The 25,324-nt window shown below is 37.3% G+C and overlaps 1 long non-coding RNA gene across 1 annotated transcript; it reads right to left on the bottom strand.

Annotated features, from left to right (window-relative positions):
* Positions 1-4,037: 4,037 nt before the first annotated feature.
* On the bottom strand, positions 4,038-7,569 carry LOC138889152 (uncharacterized). Its single transcript, XR_011406863.1, has 2 exons — positions 6,806-7,569; positions 4,038-4,308 (listed from the first exon to the last, which is right to left on the bottom strand). It is a non-coding gene; the product is annotated as an uncharacterized lncRNA (long non-coding RNA).
* Positions 7,570-25,324: the final 17,755 nt, after the last annotated feature.

Raw genomic sequence — 25,324 nt, 5'->3', positions numbered from 1 at the left:
TAATCGCGACTTGATGAAATTAAACCAAAATTTTCAAATCAGTCCTATAATTCATGATTTAAATTCTGGAAGTCTCGAAATCAAATTGAGATCTCTAGAACTAAAAATGAATCTTTAGATCATTACATTTATGCTCAAAACGGCAAAAATCTTCCAAAAATGACCCGTTGGGCATCCGAAACACACCCGAGGCCCCCGGGACCCCGACCAATAATACCAACCAGTCCTAAAATACATTACAAACTTGCTCGAGGCCTCAACATCAAACAACGCTAAAATCATGAATCAACCTCCAATCCAAGTTTTATGAACTTTAGAATTTCCAACTTCTATTTCTGATGCCGAAACCTATCAAATCATGTCCGATTGACTTCAAATTTTGCACACAAGTCCAAAATGACATAACGAAGCTATAGAAATTCTCGGAATTCCATTCCGACCGTCGGATCAAAATTTCACCTATCAACTGGAAATCGCCAAAATACTAATTTCGCCAAAATGAGCTAATTTCTTTACCGGACCTCCAAAATTAATTCCGATTGCGCTCCTAGGCCTTAAATCATCCCCCGAAACTAACCGAATTATCGAAATTCAATTCCGAGCCCTCTAACTCACAAGTCAACGTCCGGTTGACTTTTCCAAACTAATTCTTCCTTAAAGAGACTAATTGTCCCATTTCATACCAAACTCGATCCGAATTGACTCAAATTCACCAAGTACACATATTGAAACATGAATAAGCATTTAACGGGAATGTGGGACGAAAATACAGGAAACAACGGTTCGGGTCGTTACAGGTTTTCACCATCAAGCCTCTCTCATTTTGTCCTTTTCTCAACTCACGTCACCTTACGGTGCCCCTGAGGGTTTTCACCGATAAGACTCTTTCATTTTATCATTTTCTCTCATTGTGCTGAGAACAAAGGTATTATCCATGATGCAGAAAGATCATACTTTCACCACACACTTGATTTGGCATCCTCAAAGATTTGTCAGAAGGTCTTTCTTTGGACCGTAATGCAGGCTTTTGGACAGGGTTGGAAAGAAAGGGTGGTATGAAGGCTCAAAATAATTTAAGAAGAGGGTTCAAAATTACAACTTTTGGAATCAGGCCTTTTGGCAAAATTAAAACTTCTGCCCCAGTTTCTTGGAGTTTGGGGAATTTTTTGGATTTTTGCTTTGATGGATTTCTAAGAAAAACAGCCTCACTCTTGACTTCAGGGATTATGAAATATTTTATTTTGTGTGATCAAACCGTAAGGCTGCCTACGTATCTTGTGGTGACAAGAATTAGGTCGAACATAGTTCAAAAGACAAAGTTATTTTTTTCTTTTTTCTTTTCTCTATTTTTTCTTCTTTTTTCCTCCTTTTTCTTTCTTTCTTTTTTCCTTTTTTTCCTTCTTTTTTCCTTTTTTTTCTTCTTTTCTTCTTTTTCTTTTCCTTTTCTAGTTCCTAACTCTATTTCTGATTCCAAAAGAGGGGTATGAAACAAAAATTAGGGTTCAAAATGGGTAGCGAAGGATAAAAGTGTTTGAGTAGCAGAATAAAATGCCTTTGTCATACCAAACTTTTAAAAATGCCAGGTACAAACGTGAAATTGAAGACAAGCAAAAATAATCATGCACAGTATCTATTGATGGCACCATCACAAATAGAAAGTGCCGACGGGCAATACCTTTGTCCCAATGAATGACCATTGCCAGTTCGAAGCAGACTTGACTCAACCTTATCTTGATGTGGAAGAATGCATTTCAGCCCCGACTGATTTACCTCAAACTGCTTGAGAGACATTTCCTTGATGTATGCTCTTATCAACCTTTTGATTTCCCAGACTTACTGCCTCAGCTTCACTCAATTCAAGCCTCAGGTTATCTCAGAATGCGTGAATCTTTACTTGTTTCCTCAATGCCTCCTTTTATCATATTCAAAACCATGTCATTGCTTCATGATTAGACTAACTTTCAAGACCATGCTGAGAATTATGCGTGCATGTCATATCACTAGAGTCAGCATGAAAAGAACTATAAAAGGAAAAGTGACCTAAACAAAAAATTGACTAGAACTAACAGAAAATAAGAGATTGCATTAGACAGATGATGAAAAGGATTTGAACAAGACAAGCAAAATAGACATGGGTTACAATCCTGGAACAATCCTAGATAACACTAGACGAGTTACTACCACTAAACAAACTAGGCAAAATAAGAAAAAGAAAGGTTTAAGCCACAAGACAACATCCGAATTACAACTCTGAAATAACCTGGACAACATAAATGACAGCAAAATAAACCACCAAAACTCCTCCCTGGCTAACCAAGAAAGAAGTGTTTTTCCAATTACCAAGCTCGACATCTTAGCCACTGGGTTGCACATCAAAATTACTGGGACCTTCACCAATTTTAATATCATTAACTTGAGTCAACAAACTTCCAAAAGGATTCTCATACTCCGTGTCACCATGCATGCTCCCCACAAAGTGTGCATCATTATGTGCAGGTAAAGGATTCTGTGCAACGTTCTGGGTGTCACTGTCCTGGACCACAATTATCCCTTCTTGAATCATTCTTTCTATCTCCCTTTTCAAAGCACGACAATCTTCAATGCTATGCCCTTGGACATTAGAGTGGTATATGCACCGTATAGTAGGATCAAAACATTTTGCATACGGGTCCGCAGTATAGCCGATGAGCAGCTCAATCAGGCCAGACCGTTTTAACTTTTCAAACAAGCTTGTGTAGGATTCTCCGATTGGAGTGAAAGACTTTTCTCTTTGCTGCTACCTTCTCATTTTGTACTCCGGCCTTGGTTGGAACCTCTTTTGGGTAGGGGGTTGATATTCTTGTAGAGGCGGGTAAGACATTTGTGGAGGCGGTGCAAGCCGTTGCGGGTTTTGTGAGTATGAAGCATATGGCGGTGCATTGTGGATAGAGTACTGGGGAGGTGAGGTATGACTTCGGGGATTCTGTGGAGGAAAGTAGCATCGGTGAGGATTATCTGGAGTACGAGGATATTCATGGGGTCGGTATTGAGGCTGAAAGCATTTAGCAGGAATGTCCACTGGATCATATCGTTGGCGGGGCTCAGCAACATTTTTTCTATCAATCGGACAACTGACCTGAGCAACTTGTTCGTACCATCTAAACCAAAACTCCCTAAAACTTTCCTTGGGTCCCTTTCCTTGGGCATCGGGGACTTTGAACACAGTCTCGCTGGAGGATCGAGGAAGAGTAGCTGGTGGATAAGCTACAAAAGCACGAGTGGTCATAGGAGCGGGATATGATGTGCTTTTGAGGGGTGGAGTGTGAAAAGATTGTGTGGAGATATCAACAGTAGTGGGAACCTGGGTTTGTGATAGTGGTAGGATAGTTGTAGGGTTTTCAGTGTAGTTAGTGGAGAATGAGGGTGGAGGATGCCCCCTCATCCAAGACTGGTACATTTCTGTCATTGTTTCAACCCTTGGACCTCCTCTTTCAATTCAGACTCCGACTCCACAATCTCCCTTAGTGGGTCTACAACTCCAGTGTCGAAGTCTTTACTAGCCATGTCTACCTTGCTCTTCTGACCTTGTGTTGTACAGATGACTTGCCAAAGTGTCACAAACTAACCACCCTCTGTTATAATAACAATGAAAGTAACGGGAGCAAAACAAAGCCAACATATTAGCGTTAGGACATTTATCAGATAGAAATATCACATTGCATGTAATGCCCCTAGCAATGCCCCTAACAACAATTAACAGTTCTAGAATAGCTTCGAAGGTTCGAATGTCATATGACATCATCCCAATTTCACTCTTTTTGCCCCATTTCCTTCTTCATTTTCCTTTCTAACACCATTTGGTTTTTCCTTTATTTCTCCCTCTTTTCTTTCCTCTCATTTCTCACGTCCCACAACTTCATTCTCTTTTACTTCTTTTTGTTTTCTTCTTCTTCTTTTTAAATGATGATTCGATCGAACCTTATGTAGGTTGCCTACGTATCATGTCCCTCATGAATCAGGTCAAGCGTAGTTCTAGAAGAGTAATGGACAACAGAAACTAAGAAACAAAAATCTTTTTGGATTTCTCATTTATAATTTATTTTTTTGGATTTTCAAATATAAAACAAGAAGTACTATAACAAAAGACTCGACAATCTTAACTAGACTGACAGACTCGATACTACTGTACAAGACTAAAAATTAAAAGACAACATAAGATAGACTAAAAAAAATAAAAAGTTTCCTCAAGCAGCTCGTGCATGCAATAGTCTTGACTAGAATGGTCCTAAGTTATTTGTCATGCTCAAACTCAAGCAAATTGATCCATACCTGAATGGGCAAAATAAGATCAAATAGAGTTAGTGACTTAAGACATATGTGATGCCACGACACCTTCTATTGGACACATGCAAGGCATGATTAAGGCTATTTTTTGCAAAATGACCTATGTGGCCAAGATGACTAGAAATGTAAACTCAACAAAGGTGACCTCAAAGACATGAAAATACCTCACTAAGGCATATATGGATTCAACTCCAAATAATCATGGCCCAAAATCAATTTGCAAAAATGACCCATTTTACAAAAACAACCGATATGGCCAGAAGTGGCCAAAGATGCAGGCTCAAAAAGGACGGACCTTAAAGTAATATGACACCTAGTTGTGGACTCAAGATCCTAAGATATGGGTTATTGAACCACTTTTGCGAAAATGACCCATTTTGCAAGAATGGCCAATGTGGCCAAAAGTGGTTAAACATGCAAGATATGGCTAAGACCCCGCAAAGCCAAGAACCTAAGACTTACTAAGAAGACAGGACCCTATGTGGGTTGCCTACGTATCACGTCCCGAAAGACGAGAATCAGGTATCCGTAGTTCGGGAAGATCGAACATGGAAGAAAGCTTTAAAAATGAAATGCAACTAGTTTGGAAAAACTATTTTTTTGTCTTTTTGAAATATGATGAAAAATGTAAAATCTTTTTGGATTTTCTTTTTCTCCTTTTTTTTGAATTTTTGGAAAATAAAAAGTGTAAAATCTTTTGGATTTTCTTTTTTATTTTTTTTTGTCTCTTTTTTTGGAAAAGTAGTGAAAGAAAAATATAATTGGGCCCTACTTGCTTCGTCTTTCACCCTTCTTTCCCAAGCATCGGTCCACCAAATGACCTTTTTACCCTCAAAGATGCAACATGTATCACATAGGGATGATTGAATGTCTTTTTGGGCCACAGGCCTATTTTGACAAAATTTGGATAGGCTTCCTACAAAGGGACACGGTACCTGGGACCAAACCCTGCTAGGTCTAAATGCATGATGCAAATAAATATGACCTAAAGGCTGACCTAAGTTTCGGTTTCACTAACAAGGCAATTCGGGGGAGCGTATGGTCGATGGTGGCTGCTCAAGCTTTCTACCCACTCCATACGTCCGACCCCCCCCCCCCCTCCTAAATTAAGGGTGACTCAACAAAGAGTTCGTGCACGCGACGCGTACTCCGAGACTTGTTGCAGAAAGAAGACCATGGTTATGCAAATGATGACAGTTTATAAAGCAGTAACACATTAAGAAAAGCGATAAACAAATAACCAACAAAACAAGGAAATAAAACAAACAAAGCAAATAAAGAAAACAAACACCTCAACCGAATATCCTAAAAGCCAACGAGATCAAGTATCAGCTCAAACTTGCAAATCCCCAACAGAATCGCCAGAGATGTCACACCCCTTTTTTACAACCTCACTAACCCTCTTAAGTAAATAAAAAGATTTGTAAAGCTTCAAAGGGTTTTTAATTAAAAAGTGACAAAATTTTGTTCAAAAGGAAATAACTCAGAGTCGCCACCTGACTTTGATTTCGGTGTGTCAGGTCACTGTTTTTTAAAAATGATTTTTTCTTTAACACTTTGGACTCCATAACTGAGTCCGCACCAGAGATTCGGGTAAGAGGGTTTATTTGACTCGGGGAGAAGGTGTTAGGCACTCCCCAAGTCTCGTAACTAGTACGGTTGCGCACTCGATCAACTTGGCTTTTAAGATATTCAAATTGAGGTAAAAACACACAAAAAGAAAATAAACAATCAAAAGAGGTTCGAAGTCGTCCCCACCTAATAAAATAAATATAAAACAAGAATAAAAGTACTACGAGTTCACTTTCGACCTCCAATTACATTCACTTCGAGGCATTCCCCGAAATAAAATATATACAAATCATTCGGGATATTCCCCGGATAAATTTAACTAAGGGAACGACCTTTCGCCTCGAAACTAACAAAAATCCTAACGCTTACCTACCCAAGCGTGGTCGGCCTAAGCATACTACTAGTGGGTAAATATGAAAAACAGAAATAAATAAAGCTAAATAAAACATTCATTCCATGTGACTTTCTAATGACCTTTCATTTTTATTTAATTAAATCATGGCCAATTCCTATAACGTGAAAGCAGATCAATTATTACTCCCATGACCCAAGACTTTTCAACAATCTGAGCAACAAGTCAAGCTACTTAGTTTTAGTTGACTTAATTCTTTTGCCATCAAGATATGGATTGTGAAGCTTTAAACATCTTTTAATGAAGATAACGTACCATGGAAACCATAACTCAATTTAGTTATGAAAATTTATCCAAGCAGATTAAACCAAGCAATACACAACCAATAATCAACAAAATCAAACTGGGTTCACCAAATACTACTAAGATACTTCCATGAACAGAGGACCAAAATATAAAGAAAACAGAGCAAACACTAATTAACAAGACTATAAAAAAAACAAAAAGCATGACATTAAGCGAGTGAAAAGAGTAGAGGAAAAAAAAGAGAAAATAAACCTCGAATTGCGACAGGACCACAGATCGAATTTCAACCAGAAAGCCTCGCTCGAAAATACCTCGGACTTTGACAGGAATTTGAGTGAAGAACAGAGTAATCCCAACTCAAAATTCAAACTCCAGGTGGAAGTGGCTAGTTAGTATGGTCATCCATAAGCTTCAAATATCAAACATAGATATCCAATGTCTTCCAGTTCCAAGACTTTGAAGGGTCAGATATTGACACTATCCCAAAGCTGACCAAGAATCATTCTATCTCAAATGAATAAGGCTTGCGTTAATTACTGATTGAGCTTGGGGTTTTGCTGCTATGTTGGAAGTTGAGATGACGAGAAAGAAGCTGGCTGCATATGGGACGTGATGAGCGGTACGATTTTGGTGGGGGTGGTGTTGCCGTTGGTTCTTCGGCGAGCTTGGTGGCGTGTGCGGCTGAAAGGTGGTGTGGAAGGCTAGTTTTTAGACTGGAGGGGAGGGGTCTTCGCTGATGGATCTGTTCATTGATGTCGCCGGTCGTTTCTATGGTGAAGGAGTTTCTATCGGGTTTTTTTTTCTTGTGTGTTGGTCCGGTTCTGAAGAAGAAGCAGAAAAGGGTCAGCGGCGTGTCTTTTTGTGAGGGTAACGGCTGATTCCAAAAAAATGTCTATTAGGGTTTTTGTTGTAGTCTCTTTTCTCCGGAAGAAGAAGAAAATGAAAAAGGGTCTGGTATTTTATGTACTAGGGTCAAATAAAACATGGGCTAGGGTTGAATTGGACTCTAAATCTATCAAATCGGGCTAGGAAAATGCTGAAAATTTAATTTGCTTTTTTTTTAAAATATTTATAACAAGGTATAAAATAACTCTCAATTGATTTTAATAAACTATTATATTTAAAATAAAACTACAAATTAAAGTTGAAACTATTTTTGGAATTTTCAAAGATTATATTAAAATAAAATAAAAATAGGTCCAAGTAATATATCCTTCTAAAATATCTAATACGTGAATTAAATAGATAAATACGGAACTATTTTTTGTATTTTTCAATTTTGTGATAAAAATAATGTAAAATAGTTAAAATTAGTTGAAATAACTATATTAGACATAAACTAAGTATTTACATGCTAAAATATGTAAAGTCTTTGGGAGGGTCAAAAATCGCATGTCTACAACAGCTATTGTGCATGTGCTTGAGACTTAGAAGCATTACTTGTACAGTGTATCATGTGACATGTACACTGATCATTAGAGTCTTTAGTACTTGTTCAAGCAAAAGAATTTGAATTTAAGTAGGGGAGTTGGGTTGAATTGCTTAAAGACTATGATATTACTATCTTATATCATCCAGGTAAGGCGAATGTGGTAGCAGATGCCTTGAGCAATGATGTCGTCCAAGTCACACCCTCTATTTGAGGAAGTGAAACGGTCGATGCAATAGTAATACCCAACTTTGAGTCGGGGTCAAATTTTACAAGGAGCTATGAGATTGGGATTTAGGAGTATATATTACGGTGTATGAGCTTGAATTATCCTGAATTGCACTTCCACAAACTTGATTAGTTTTATAGCTAAATTAAGCTAATATTGCAACTAAATAGTTGAAACTAAGAAATGATGTTTTTGGTTGATTTTCAAATGTTGAAAAAGGACTAGGGATATGACCATGACCTAGGTGTTTGTCTAATGGGATAAAGACTTTTATGATGTTTTGTTGAATGGTGCGTATTATGGCTCACAACACTGCATTGCCCACTCAATACCTCTCGGTTAGAGAATGATTTTGCCCAATTTGACTTTCTCAAAACCAAATGAGTATCTACTGAAATGCTTGATAAGAGCACAAGTCGGGTTGTTACTATCTCTAGGTTGAACCCTTTAATTGGGTTGATCAATTTCTCAATTGACCCAATTCCTTGTTAGCTAGGTTGGCCTAGACTAGGTCTTTCTTTCTCAAGAAGAGACTAAGCTAAAAAGGCATAAATCAATATTTGCAACCATTAATTAAACACAAATAAAGCATAAACCTTGCTAAATAACAAACACTTATTCATAAACAAGCATAAAATTAATTATCCATAAGGTTTACACGCTAGGGTTGGGTCACAACCCTAGCTAAAAATCTAGCTACTCATAATGGGTAATGAATAAAATAGAGAAGAAATGACAATTAAACTCATATTGAAAGATTACAAGACAAAAATCTAATGTTTAATCACTAAAGTAAGCTAAGGTTGCCTAAACCAGTAAAGAAAAATGGTTGCAGATGTTTGGATATTCAAAACTTGATGGTGACTTCTTACACTTTAAAGAATTTGGACAGATGTACATCAGAGAGATTATTAGCTTGCATGGTGTGCCTATTTCTATAATTCCAAACAGGGGTACTCAGTTTACTTAGCACTTTTGGAGAGAAGTTTAACATGAGTTGGGTACACATGTGGAGCTTAGCACAATATTTCATCCACAGACATATGGCCAATCTGAGCAGACTATTAAGATTCTAGAGGATATGTTGAGAGCTTGTGTTATTGATTTCGGAGGCTTGAGATCGTTTCTACCATTGGCGGAGTTTACATACAACAACAGTCTAGCATTCAAATGGTTCCATATGAGACCTTGTTCGGTAGGCATTGTCGATCTCCTATTAGTTGGTTTGAGCTTGGTGAAGCTAAAATGTTGGGTGTAGATTTGGTTTGTGATACATTGAATAAGGTGAAGTTGATTTAGGAGTGACTTCGTACAACTCAGTCTAGACAGAAGATTAATGCGGACAAGAAGGTTCACGATGTGGCATCATTGGAGGGTGAGAAGGTATTTCTGAAGATTTCATCTGTGAAGAGAGTGATGAGATTTGAGAGGAAAGACAAGTTGAGTCCGAGGTTTGGTTTATTTAAGGTGTGATAGAAAGCTAGAGATATTTCTCATAGGCTTGCTTTGCCTGCTAGTCTTTAAGGAGTTCATTTGATATTTCATATTTCTCTTCTCCGGAAGTATCATGCAAACAAGTCACATGTTTTGGACTTCAATACAGTGCAATTAGATGAGAATTTGACTTATGAAGAAGAGCTTGTGGCCATTTTGAATAGGCAGGTTCGGAAGTTGAAGTCAAATGAGATCATGTCGATGAGGTGCTTTAGAGAGGCCAATCGATCCAGGAGGCTACTTGGGATACCAAGTCAGATATGCAGAGCAAATATCCATATCTTTTCAACAGTTCATGTATGTTTTTAATGTTGTTCGAGGACAAATATATGTTTAAGAGATGGAGAATATAACAACCCCACGGGTCGTTTGACTACTAGAATCACAACCCCTTATTTGACGCTTTCTGTATATGTATTTGTTATTTTATGAGTTGGGGAAATGGTTAGTTTAGTTTTGAGGAGGTTCGAGAGTAAATTGGAACACTTAATTTTATTTTGGAAGCCTTAATTTTTTAGATATGACCAAGGTTTGACTTTTAGGTAAACGACCTCGGAATTAGATTTTGATGGTTCCAATAGGTTTGCATGATGATTTTGTAGTTAAACGTATGTTCGAATTTAGTTTTGGATGTTCCTAGAAGATTTTGGCACTATTTGCCCAAAAATTGGCAATTTGAAGAATTTGAGAGTTCATAAGTTTGACCGATAGTTGACTTTGAGGTTATCGAATTTCGATTGATGTTTCGGGACTGAAGATAGTTTTATATTGTTAAACTGAACTTGTGTGAAAAGTTTGGTTGAGATCTAAGGTGTGTAGGCATGAATATGATGCTTGGTTAGAAGTTTAGAAGTTTATGAACTTAAGAGAGTTCAACATATAGTTTGACCTTTGATTCTTAGATGTGATAATTCCGTATGTATTTTGAGATCTTGGATAGGTACAAGTAGTATTTATGAACTTGTTGAGATGTTTGGACATGGTTGGACCACCCTGAGCATGTTTGGTGGTGCTAGATGTTCTGGTGTCTGGTATTTATCGCGTTCGCGATACAGGATTTCGACTAGGGGCTGTTACAATTCATGTTTGCGAAGGGGGTGTCGCATTCGCAAAGGGTGGAGGCAGTTGGGTATTGCATTCGTGGGGCGCTTGATCGCGTCTGCATAGAGGAGCCAAGTGAAGTTTCACGATCGCAAAGGTCTGTCTGCCATCGCAAAAAAGAAATTTCTCGCGGTGGCATCTTGTGCTTCACAAACACGAAGCTAAGGCCGCATTCGCAAAGGGTAATTGTAGCAGGGGTATTTTAAGTTTAAATTTCGAGATTTTGCCTATTTTTTACATTTTTGAGTTTCGGAGAATAAGAGGAGGAGATTTTGAAGAGATATTTCATTACTATCTTGGAAGTAAGTATCTACACTTGGATTAGATCATATATCTATATTGCCCATGGATTTTACACCTAAAATATGAAATTTTAAAGTGAACTTTGTGATTTTGTCTACAACTTAAGAGAGTGTAAATTAAGATTTTGAGCATTGGGTTGGACTTGGATTTGAAAACTAAAGACATATTTGTACCTATGGGGTTATGGGTAAACGGAATCTACTCTTATACTCGGGTTTTGACCATGTGGGCCTAGGTTGACTTTTGTTGACTTTTTGATAATTAATTAAAGATCGAACATTTATTATTTGAAATTGATATCTATGGGCTTATTTAACTTATTTGAGTGTTGTTTGATTAGATTTAAGCCAGTTGCATGTAATATCTAAAGAAAAGGCAGTTTTGGAAGATTGATTGGGTTTGTATAAGATAAATATCTTGTCTAGACTTGGCTTAAGAATATCTATCTTAGAAGATTGACTTTATTTGACTAATTGATGCGTATTGGGGGCAGTGTATATGTATGGTGGTGAGGGCATATGCAAGTTTCATGGACTATTCATGCTGGGGATAGTTTTTAGGCTACTTTGTGCTTTGATTTACGTCGTGTGCCATCTATGACTTGTTATTCTTGTGTGGCTATCTCCATCATGCTAGAACCCATATTTTAGGGTTTTCGTATCTTGTTAACCGTAAATAGATATCTATGACATTGTATTCTACTTGTTCTAGCCGTATTCCCACTGTTCACATGCACATATCTTTGGATATATATTTCTTATATCCATATACATCAGTCATGTTGATTATGACGTGTATGCACATATTCCGCATGTAGAAACTCTTTATGGACTGAGATTGAGGCAAATGAGTAATCCATTGGAGATGAGTATTGTGGCACATGAGTTGTCCATGCGAGTGTTATGTTATCAGCATATGAGTTCATCGTGCAGTGCATGAATTTGGATTCGTTTATCCGGAGTCAGGTGATCATCCATTGTACCTTGGGCCCTGTGTGCGCATTGTTGGACACTTGGGGAGTGTCAATTGTTTGGAGTAAGTCTTATTTATGCATATACATTATAGACTCTTATACTTGACATTTATAATAATTCTCTATGATGCATATCATCTTTATATACTGATTCGATGAATTAATGTGAGTTATAATCATTTCTTATCTAAAAGCATAATATTATTTTTGTTAATTGAACTAGATCATCTTATACTGTATTTTTGTTAGATTCTTGTGTTGTATTTATTCATGGACTGTTCAAGTTATGATAGTAACTATTTGTTGATCAATCTCGCCACTACTTAGCCGAGGTTAGTTTAGATACTTACTGAATACGTTGGGTTAGTTGTACTCATACAATACTTTTGCATATTTTTATGCAGATCCATGTATTGGCACTAGCAGAGCTGAGGAGTAGATCATTGTGGTGCTAGGAGACTCGAGGTAGTGCAACTTGTCCATCCTGAGACAAGTTACATTTTTTTCCTATTTTGAGATTGTTGTTTATTTCAGACATTATTGTATGGATTTCACACTATTGTATTCCGACACTCTTGGAGCTCATGTACTTGTTGATACTAGTTTCTGGGGATTGTATTACTGTTTTCTGCGTATTGGTGTTGATTCTAGACTTATTTATGTTATAAATCTCTATTAGACTTGAATTATTGCTTCAAATATTGTTGTTTATTTGGTTGTTGTATGATTGGTTCACCTAGCCAACATGTTAGGTGGCATCACGAATATTGGTGGGATTTTGGGTCGTGCCAACGTCCTACCAAAGTATCTATCCTATAACTTTACAAAACTATTACAAAGAATAATTAGTAAACAAAACTTTGTCCTATAGCTATAAAATATTTTAAAGTTAAGGGAAAATATCCAATTTTACCCCTCTACTTTTGAATATTGTCTACATTTAATCTCCGTTATACTATTCGGCCAAACCTACCTCTATCGTTATACTATCCGATCAAATTTATCCCTACCATCAGCAAACTTTTAAAAATTACCTCTCATCTGTCGAGTGACCAAAAATTTCCCAAATTTTTTCAATTAAGTCACTTATTCTTCTTCTTGATTCATTATTTCGAAATAGTTGGCATTTACATGCTTTCTTAATTGAAAAAATTAAGAGAAAGAAATATTAAAATAATACAATGGTTAGTAAACAAAGCATAGTAAATTGAAGAATCTAAATTAGTAGCTTGTCGAAATTCTAAAAGTACTTACAACACCCCAACTTTAAATAAATTCATTGCACCAAAGGTATGGAGACTTTGTAAGCATTAGTGATAGAAGTTGAAATTCTTTGGAGACTTTACATTGTCGAATTCAACTTTGCTTTAATCAAATGTCTATACATTGTGCACTCTTAAGTTACTCGATCGAACTTTATACTAACCAGACAATAACAAAATATATTCGAATATACATGTATATACAAGATGAACACCTGCATATAATACACAATAAATAGACCCACTGAATTCTACGGTGTGTATATGATTAAAAAATAAATAAAATTTTAAACCAATTCTAAACTTATTATCACAACAAAATAAAAATAAAAATGGGTGCAATGGTAACTAAAAATATCCCTGAATAATTTGTATGGTCGAGAAATTTCCTAAGTTTACGAGGAAGGAGTCATGTTTTTTCCTCTGGGTGCATGTTTATCGAGAACTGTGAGAAAATGACTTCTACACTATCCACCGTACCTTCGCTAGCGGTGATGTCTACACTAGTCACACTAGCGAGAGGATTCAACAACATATGCGTCCATTAATGTTCGGTAGCTTCCTGCCTCTGAAATTTCAACCCATCCTTGAAGAACCGAAAAGTCAACCGGACCCATCTGGAAAACGAGGTGTGACAATAATGGGGATTGATATTCCTCTTCGACTCCAGGTTTCTGAAGTTGCAAACTCTACGAAACCTAATCATGCTACTACAACATCTCCTTCGATGGCGGAACAATCAGGTTTGAAGAACGATTCCCCAAATGAGGAGAAACCTTACCAGGAGAATCGTAGCTCACAAATGGGTAAATCACTCACTTATATTCCTTTTTCTATGCGTGGTGACACTTTCGTTGTTCAAAATTGATGAGAAGGACATTAGAGAACAAGTGGAGGTCATCTCTGATTGGGTATGTATTAGGTGATACTCCATATGTAAAATTTATGGAGAATTATGTGGAGAATGAATATTTTTGGAATTTCATCACTAAACCCAAAATCCTATACCATGATGATGACTATTACATATTTAGATTTGATTTGATATCTGACAGGAATCGTGTTATGCTGTCTAGTCCTTATACGTATCATAACAAACCATTTATATTGAAGAATTAGACTGTTGACTTTGTTTTTTATCCTGATTGCTTGATTGTTATTCCTCTATGGGTGAAATTCCTGTTGGCTACTGGTCTACTCAGGAACTGAGTAAATTGGCCAGTGTAATTGGCAAACCTCTGTACACTGATTTATTTACAACTGAGATGGATCGCATTTTCTATGCTAGAGTGTTAGTAGAAACAGATATAGCCCACCCCTCCCTAGCTATATGGAATTTCATACCCCATCTGGTGTTATTCATCATGATATAGACTATGACTGGAGGCTTAAGTATTGTGTTGATTGTGCTAAATTTGGCCATACTCCCAATGAATGCTGGCAGAAGAAAAAAGCACAGGAGGAAAAAGAAGATTTTGTAGAATACCCTAAGAAGAAGAGGAGAGCCAGGAGGAGGAGAAAGGTTGTTTCTAAATGGGTGGCCAAAAGCATACTAAAATTGTAATTAATCAAGATGCTCCTCAAGAATAGGATGTTGCTGAAAAAGCACAAGTTTCTCCTCTTCCCCTAGCAGAGGAAGACTTTCCTTTCTAGTAGTAACCCCAAAGAGTCCAGGCCAGCAAAATCATGGAAAAAGGTTTGCTGATAATGAGCTAACTGTTCATTTTTCAAATGCTAACCAAGATAGTCCCTCTGCAAACAAGTGGAGAGCCACCAATAGATTTGAAATACTGACTCAGAGTCAGAGTTCACCAGAATTAGGGGAGAGTGGCACAACCAGTTCCAACCCCCATGATTATCTGACATGGAACATTAATGGGCTTAATAGGCCCTTTAAATAAAAAGAGATGCCTCTCTTTCTGAAGAAGTATAAAATAGAAGTTATGAGGATAATTGAAACAAGAGTGAAAGAGAATCAATCTAAAATGATCACACAGAAAGTAGCAAAAGGATTGGAAGGCTTGTTATAATTATGATCATACTTATAATGGTCGGATTTGGCTACTGTGGAAAGCATATATACAAGTCCAGATCTTGGAGGTTGGTGATCAATTCATCCATTGTATGGTGCATAACGCTATTGTTCAACTCAGTTTACTGCTCACTGTGATTTATGCTAGCAATGAGCTGGTTCATAGACAACAACTATGGGATAAACTTACTCATATTGGCTCTCAAGTGACAACTGAGTGGCTTGTGTGTGGTGAATTCAGAAATGTACTGAATTCAGAGGATAAAATTGGTGCCCCAATTACTCAAGAAGAAACTCAAGGATTCAGGGATCTACTTGATAAACTACAGTTAACTCCTTTGAAGAAAAATGGATGGCACTTTACTTGGTGCAACAAAAGAGATGATAACTCAGAGTATACAGTAAGATTGATTGGTCCTTGGGCAATTATAAGTGGCTATTGAAATTTAGTCACGTTGAAGCTGATTTGCTCAATCTGGGAGTGTCAGATCATTCTCCAATATTTATCAAGTGTGACTTTGATGACCAACATAGGCACTTACATCCCGGACCTTTCAAATTATATAATACTGTTCTACATCATCCAGAGTTTAAAGTGATTGTGAAGAAGGTATGGAGACATGAAATCAGAGGGATGGTCATGTCAAGAACTTGGGTGAAACTTAAAAGATTAAAGGAAGCCTTGAGGGATCTGAACACCTGTATGACTTCATACCAACAAAAACTGACTCAATCCAAACAAAAGTTAGAGATAATACAATCTAGTATATCACTATAACTATTCTTTCAATCTCTTATTGATTAGGAAAAGGAAGAATTAATAGAAGTTGAGAAGTGGAGCAATAAGGAGGAGCAGGTTCCAAGGCAAAAGTCTAGAGCTAATTGGATACAATGTGGGAATTCAAACACTAAATACTTCCATGCTCAATGAAAGCTGCGCACAAGTACTAACTCTATCAACTTTATATATATTGATGATGGAATTAAGATCACTGATTCTATGTAGGTGGAAAATTAGTTCATATCATTCTTCACCAAGCTTATTGGGAGAGGCAACCAATATACTACTTTGTCCAAATGCTGAGGTAATAAAGCATGGTATTTTTCTATCCAGAATCCAACAACTTGACTTAATCAGAGATGTCACAGCTGAGGAAGTCATGGATGCCATTAAGTTCAGAGGGGTGGATGGTTTTCCAATTAAGTTCTTTACACAACACTAGGATGAGGTGAAAGATGATGTACTTGAAGATGTACTAGATTTTTTCAGAACTGGAAAGATGAACAGGGCCATAAACTGTACAACAATAACTCTTATTGCAAAAGTGCCTTCTCCAACACAGGTGAAGGACTACCGGCCTATAACATGTTGTGCCACCCTATATAAAATCATCAGTAAAGTTTTGTCTGACAGAACTAAGACTGTTATCAGTGACTTGGTTGGAGGATCTCAGTTTGCTTTCATTGAGGGCAGAAGTATCACTGACAATATTCTATTCACTCATGAACTGTTCAAGGGTTACACAAGGAAAGGTATTTCAGCAAGGTGTATGCTCAAGGTGGATCTTAAGAAGGCTTATGACACACTAGACTAGTACTTCTTGAAAAGACTGTTGATTGAACTTGGTTTCCCATATAAGTTTGTGTTGTGGATAATGCTGTACTGTGGGCCGGTCTTGAACCGGACCGGACCGGGCCCGCGGTCTTAACGGGCCTCACGGGCCTGGTGGGCCGGTCCTAGCGGGCTCTTAAAGCCCGAGGCGGGCTGGTCTCCTTTGGTAAGCCCACGAGCCCGGGACCGTTTAGCCCGGGACCGGCAGGCGGGCCTGGTCCGGGCCTAGCGGGCCTAACGGCTATATTTTAATTTTTTTTTTTAAAAAAAAATAGCCCAACGGCCATATTTAAAAAGTAGCCGTTTGATGCTTTTTTGACCGTTTGGTAGTTTAGAAAATGGCCATTTGGCCCCCAAACTTTATATAATTACACTTTTCCCCATTTCTCAGCTATAAATACTCCCTCATTCTTTCATTTTTATTCACCAATTCATCAATATCTCTCAATCTCTCTCAATCTCTCTACTACAATTACTTAATTTATTGTTGAAATTTCGTGAAAAATTGTGAAGTTGTTGAATTGAAGTTTTCAAGTGTTCAACGATTTTCAATTTTCAAGAAGTTGTTCGGCAATCCGGTAAACTCGTTTCAACTCTTACGTTTTAAGAATATATTTTTGTGTGGTTTAGTTTGCATAATTATAATTAATATGGCATTTTCTTTGAAAAAAATGTTTGGTAAAGGAAAAGATAAAACCGGTGAAAGTAGTAGCCAACCAACTACCCTTCCCCCGGCTCCCCGGCCTAGAAAAGATAAGCAAGTTGAAAGTAGTCGCCAACCTAGACGTCCTCCTCCTTCCGTAATTCTTGATAGTGATCACCCTTGTTTTCAATTTACCGATAGTGAATTTTGCCATAATGTTGCACCAGGTGAAACATTAGATGATGAAATTATGAATGCTCTTTATCCTAATGAAACTATCTTAGAAAATAATGAGGAAAATGAGGATGATGATGAAACCCAAGCACCGGATTTAGATGATACACCTACTAGTCCTCTTAATAACCCAACTGATGCACCGGTCGACCCACCTGTAGAAACTCCTACTTTTAATAGAGAACCTGCTAAACGCCTAGAAACATCATTAGTTTGGAATTTTTTTACTCAAGTAAGAGAACAAAATAAGGCTAAGTGTAAAACTTGTGGGAAATTAATGTCGCATAAATATACTGGAGACCGTAGCGGCACGGGTAGTTTGACTAGGCACATAAAAACACACCCTAGAGATAAGGCTAGATTTTTACAAATGAAAGCGCAGCTAGAGGGGACAAGTGTAGATTCTGCGGTTAACCCTAGTACAGGTTCAAATCTAGTTCAACCAGGAATTAACACTGTCACCGGAGGTATTTTATATTACGATCCAAATAGAGATCGTGAAGAATTAGCAAAGATGATTACTGTTATGTGCTTACCTTATACTTTTGCTTCTAATCCTAATTGGGTTCATTATATTAGAAGAGTTTTTAATCCTACTTATAAAGGTTGGCCTCGCGCAACAGTTAAGAGTGATATTTATAAATTCAAACATGAATATGAACAATATTTGCGGTATTTATTTACTCATATACCTAATCGGATTTCTATTACTACTGATATTGGTAGAAGTGGTAATGATTGTGATTATCTAACTGTTACAAGTCATTGGATAGATGAGGAATGGATAATGCAAAAACGCATAATTGCATATAGAATAATTAATTCGCGTCACACAGGTAAGTTTATAGCTAACACTGTTGCAGATATTTGTAGATATTTTTGCTTTAGCGATAAAATAATGGCAATTTCTATGGATAATGCTTCTAGTAACACTAGTGCTATAGGCATGCTTACAACAACACTAAATCCTGCATTTACTAATATTTTCCATGTTAGATGTATTTGTCATATTTATCATTTAATTGTCGGTGATGGTATGCGAATTTTAAACATAGAAATTGAAAAGGTTAGAATGGCTCTTAATTGGCTTTTTTATTCAAACCGTAGAAGTAGACTTAGAGAGTATTTTAAAAAATGTGATGAATATGGCCTTAGAGAAAGAAAGGTTCCTAAACCTTGCCCGACTAGATGGAATTGTATGTACGAAAGTTTAGTAGTTGCATATGAATATAGAAACCCAATTAATGCAACGTTTAATTCTCGGGTAGGTGGTGAGGATGATGATGAAATGCTTACTACTCAAGATTGGACGAATGTTAAAATTCTTTTAGATTTTTTAGAACATTTTCAAATTGCTACAAATGCATTTTCTGGGCAATATTATCCTACTATTTCAAACTGTTTAGTTTATATTGCAGCACTATCTGATTTGTTTGTTGAATTTGGTGAGGGTGGGGACATTTATGAACTTGCTATAAATGAAATGAAACAAAAGTTTAAAAAATATTTTTTTCCTATCCCTCCTATTTATGGTCTTGCTGCAATGTTAAATCCTACAATGAAATTGGGAGGTCCTCATTTTTGGTATTCAAATATTTATAAGGCTTTAGATCTTTCAAATGAGGAAGTTGCTACACTTGCAGATGCAAAAGCCTCAATTAAAATTAATGCTCAAACAGTTTATAATGCTTATCAACTTGCCTTAGAGCATGCTAGGCCAACTATTCCAACCCCTACTTCGTCTAGCTCACAATCGTCTAAAAGAGCTGCGGGCTTAAAAGCTCTTAAATCTTGGACGGAGTTCAGGGGTTCTCAAGGTGATAATTATGATGAAACTTCACATCTAAATGAGCTTCAAGTTTATTTGTCTCAGGGACTTGAAAAGGAGAATCCAGACGGCTCTTTTGATCTTTTGGAATGGTGGAAGGCAAGGGAAAAATATTTTTCGGTTCTTACAAGGATGACTCGGGATATTTTATCAATTCAAGCTTTAACTGTTGCATCAGAGAGCACTTTTAGTCAAGCAAGACTGCAAATAGGTGATCATAGAGCGTCTATGAGGGATAGCTTGGAAAAATCAGTATTGTTTAGAGATTGGATCCGCTCGGAAAGAAGAAACTTTGGAATTGCAGAAGCACAACCGGCGATAGATGAAGCTTATGAAGAAATGATAGCGGAACTTGCGGAGGATTCGGCTTCGCCCGGAAGTGGTGATGAACAAGCTTCTTTTCCACCACCACCAACGCAACCTCCTCCGAACCTTGAAGGATTTATGAGATTTGTTAGAGATAATACATAGACTAATATGTAACTTGTATTTTGGCACATCTTCCTTAGTTTTTTTTCCTTCTAATGGTGGTATTAGTACCTTGTTGTGCTCATTCCATTGGGGGAAGGATGACTAAGAAAGATATGCCATTTTTGGTAATAAAATTTATTGCTTCTACCCTTGAATATCTTTTCGCAATATTTCTTTGTCTTTACTTGGAATTATTTATAAGCTACAATATATACATAAGATACAATATACATACTACAAGAAAATATATAAGAGAATATATATACATAACATACAATATATACTACAAGAAAATATATAAGTAATAAGTTATAATATATATATACATAACATACAATATATACTACAAGAAAATATATAAGAGAATATATATACATAACATACAATATATACTACAAGAAAATATATAAGTAATAAGTTATAATATATATACATAAGATACAATATATATACTACAAGAAAATATATAAGAGAATATATATATACATAACATACAATATATACTACAAGAAAATATATAAGAGAATATATATACATAACATACAATATATACTACAAGAAAATATATAAGTAATAAGTTATAATATATATATACATAAGATACAATATATATACTACAAGACAATATATTATACATGACAATTTAGTGTTTTAATATTGTTTTGTTATTTTTCTTTTTCGTCAAACACTTTAATAATTAGATCTACATATATATTTTTAATATAGCCATGATACTACAAGAAATTGCCTTAAAAAAAAAATGCTACGCCCGCGAAGCCCACGAGCCCGGCCCGTTTAGCCCAGGACCACATGGGCTTAGGCCCGTCACGGGCCGGTTCCACCCAGTGAGCCCACGAAGCCCGGGACCGCCAGAGCCCAGGCCCATGAAGCCCGGCCCGTTTGGCCCACGAAGGCCCGGGCCCGACCCAGAATACACTCTTAGTTGTGGATCATGGAATACATATCAACTACCACATACTCCTTGACCCTAAATGGTGGACTTACAAAACCTTTCAAGGGACAAAGAAGAATCAGGCAAGGGGATCCAATGTCCCCCTACCTGTTTGTCCTAGCTGTAAGCACGTGATTTTTGCTTTACGAGCAATCGCTCCAAAAGAAAATAAAAATAGTGACAAATGGTTTCGCTGTACAATTGTTCGAGTTTTCGTGACATGTGTTATTAGTCATTTGTGGATCTGTCCATTTTTGCATTTAATCATTAGCAAACAAAATACAAAATATGTATGTCAGGATGATTAAACCATAATTCGGTCAGTAAAAGAAAATTCAAAAAATATATATATGTGTGCATCGTTCGTTCTAGGCTTTTAGCTAACTTACTTAAATATTTTTGTGATAATTGTGTTAAAATGTTGCATTGTTGCTTAGTTTTAATTTCGTTATTTTATTATTTGTTATTTTTATTTTTGTTTTAAAAGAAAAAATAAAATTAGAAAACAAAAAGTGAAGGAAATCGGTTTGGGCCAAAAGAAATTAAACAAAAATAACAGGCCCAACCAGCACTCAGACCCAGTCCAAATCCGGCTGCCCAGGCATCTCCTGAAACGACGCCGTTTCAGGCAAATCAATCTGAGCCATCCGTCCAGGCCAATCCAACGGCTCAGAACCCCTTTCAGCAACCCGTGTTCAAACCCGACCCAATAACCAATCCGACCCAACCCCTCACTTAAACCAAACGACCCCGTTTAACTACCAAATGACCCCGTCTCATTTCTCACCCTCAGATCCAAGCCGTTGAGATCATATGATCTAACGGCTCAGATCCAATCAGCCTCCCCATATATAAACCCAACCCTTCACGCCACGCCCCCTATCCGAACCCCCCTTCATCGTCCCCAAACTCAAACCTGAAACCCCCGAACCCTAGCAGCCGCCCTAGTCTCCTTCGCCATTAAAGCCGGCGGCATGAACGCCGGTGGCCACCTCCCGAACACACTAAGACCCCCTCACTCCCCTGAACACGAATCCCCTAACCACGAACCTCGAATCACCTCCTATCGTCTCGAATCTGGATTTGAAGATTCGAGACAAAACTCGATCTATACCAAACCTCACCATCTTTGTATCAGACACTCCCCTGACCTTCCTCGTGACCAAACCAAGCTTGGTTTGGTCCGAATCTACCCACAACTCCTAAAAATCCAGATCTGAAAATCCAGACCTTAGAACACATGCACCTGGGGAATCCGGCCGGTCTTGACAAGGGTTTGAGGTCTAATAGACCTTAATCAAGGTGTTCTCATGTGAGAACACCCTGATTAAAGTTCGTTCGGCCTCAAGAGTTTGAAGTTGAGTCTGATTTGGGTCCGTTTTGATTTGAAAACTTTTTCGGTAAGTTTCCTTTTCTCTTTTTTGGTTCTAATTAAGTTGTCAGCATGCTTCGTTATGTTGGTTTGTTATTTTGTTATTTTTCATTCGGATTTCCTCCATCTCTGTCAAAAGGCCTCTTATTTGGTCATTTGCTTTCTGTTTGTGTTCTAAATGCACCCTGTGATAAACATGATCGTCAGTTAGGTTAGTCGTCAAATGAATTAATTCATATAGGCCCAGTAATTTAACAAAAGTTGTCTGATACCCTTTAGGTCCCTGAACGTATTGTTTATATGAGCGACTGGTTATTACCTGTTATAATTAGTATAGTCGACTCTATAAATGTCGTCGATTAGTTTTCTATAACTAATGAGTCGAATGAGCTAATAATGTCGCATGACTAATTGTACCTTGTCACTAACTGGATGCCCAACATTGTCTGAAATGGTTTGTTTGCATTGTAAAAAATGACTGAAAAGGTTCAGTCCAGGCAGTCTTGAATTTGAACTTTCATCAGTTAAAAAATGCCCTGATGCTGCAATAGGCAGGGCAGTAATAATCAAGGTTAAGCAGGGGTATTTTGGGGTGTTGAAAAAGACAGAAAAGATTAGTTTAAATGGGCTGACAAGTAGGGTATTAAGTTGGGATTAAACTAATACCAATGGGGAACAAGACACAAGGGTATGGGGCTTAAAATGAATAATAAAATGAGCCCATAATTCTGGATTAAACAAAAACCAGGCGTGGGGAATAAAGGGGCTGGCACCAAAAGATGCTTAGGCATGGGCTTTAAAGAGTATGGGCAGACTGCAAGTTGCAAAAAGGGCAGCTTAGCTGCACTGGGACATTTGGCTTATAAATAGGCCATTCGAGAACTAAAACAGCGGCTGGACTTTTAGTCTTCAGAAAAAGGAAGAATTTTGAGTCTTGAGGCTGGAATCTTTAAGTCTTAAGAAAGGTTTGTGAGTTAAAAGAAAAGACTGAAAACATAAGAGAGTTCATGTAAGACATTGCAACCAAACACTGTCTGAAAGTTGTATAAGAGTGCATTTTGGTCAAGTTGTCTTGGCCAAGTTCTGTTGTTTGCATTGACTGAGCTGTTTCTGGTTGTTGAATTGGTAGTGTTGCTGCATTGAATACTCTGTTGTTGCTTCATCATTCTTTTCTGGGTTCACTGGTTTGGTACTCGACTATTTGCTGGTCCTTTTTGGTTCTGGGAAACATTGTTGTTTGTCTGTGGCTGTGGAAAACACTTGGTTGGTTGTTGCTGTGTTGTTGCTGTGTGTCTGCTGCTGCTGTATTCGTTGCATACTACTCAACTGATCACTCTCCTTCTTCCTTTCCTTTCCTTACCAGGTACACAATTGATACCACCAATGTAACTGAGAGTTTGAGCATGAATGCAAAAGAGAGGACCTGCAGATTGTTTTTATATATACATGAACTGTTACATTAAATGTCATGAAATAGTTACATTTTCGTTTGGATAATAGAAGTAGCCTACATGCTCAGTATATCAATGTAGGTTAATGAATGATAGTCACGTATGTATGCTGTTAGGTGAAAAACATTCTCAGTGTAATAAGTTGTATTTTAGACTGAGTCTGATGGTGTAGTATATTCTCTAATGTAGGCCAAATAGGAAAACTATCCACATGAGTTAAAGTTCTTTCCCCTTTTGCCAGATTGTCACATATAAATTGATAAAGAACAAAGAATCAGTTCTAGGCCTCGACCTCATGAAGGCCGAGCTCAAATCGAAACAAATCAGTTAGGCCCATATCGAAAAAGGGGGCCTAAGTCTGGCCATCTCGCATGAGCTAGGTTTGGGCCCATAATTTTCGGCTAGTTATCCATAATCGCAGTCACATTTTATTATTCTGTAAAAGCATTTTAAATCCTGTTATAAGTAAACTCGCAATCATGTAATTAATTAGGACTGTCTACCGTTTTCAATTGATAGAGACGAACACGACAAGAAACGTAGTTGCTATAGGATATCCTTTTAAAATAAGAACGAGATGAGCCTCGATGAAAATAAACAAAACACGCAGATGCGGGGCCCTTGTTAAATGTAAATCATTGAAGCATTTAGTTTCCCGGACGGGTTGTTTAGCAAATCTCACAACCTTCCTAAAATGACAACACGTTAGTCTCTTTAGGATACGCTTTAATAAACTTTACCTTCTTAAACTCGGGTGCACATTTATGTGACCCAAATCCAAATCTCGACGGATTCGAAATGCCTCTCTAATCACGGGTACATTGACTGTGACGTGGTTCGAGATGCATGTCCATGACGTTGCAAATTCATTAGAAATAAAGAACGAGGTGAGCCTCGCCAAATAAAAATACAAATTGCGGGGCCCTCAATAAATATTGCTTTAAAAATTGTTTAGGCTTCGGGATGGACCGTTTAGTAAAATTCCACGGTCCTACCCAAAATAAATACGCTAGTCGCTTTAGGCGCGCCTTTAATAATTTAATTTCCTTAAACTCGGGTGCACATTGATGTGACCCAAATCCAAATCTCAACGGAGTCAAAGTGTGTCGACGACCACGGGTACATTGATTGTAACGCGGTTCGAGATACATTTTCACAACGTTGCAATTCTTGATAAAAACAGTAAATGATAAAAGCGGTTAAAAGTTAAATTTTGCACATAAGTTCACATTTGTATAAAATCAGATAATCAAGCCGAATATAACAGTTGAGCGACCGTGCTAGAACCACGGAACTCGGGAATGCCTAACACCTTCTCCCGGGTTAACAGAATTCCTTATCTAGATTTCTGGTACGCAGACTGTAATATGGAGTCATTCTTTTCC

Source organism: Nicotiana sylvestris, chromosome 4 (assembly GCF_000393655.2).
Source record: "Nicotiana sylvestris chromosome 4, ASM39365v2, whole genome shotgun sequence".
NCBI classification, from domain to species: domain Eukaryota; kingdom Viridiplantae; phylum Streptophyta; class Magnoliopsida; order Solanales; family Solanaceae; genus Nicotiana; species Nicotiana sylvestris.
Note: the sequence above shows the minus strand (reverse complement) of the source record. Positions and strands in the feature narration are given on the sequence as shown.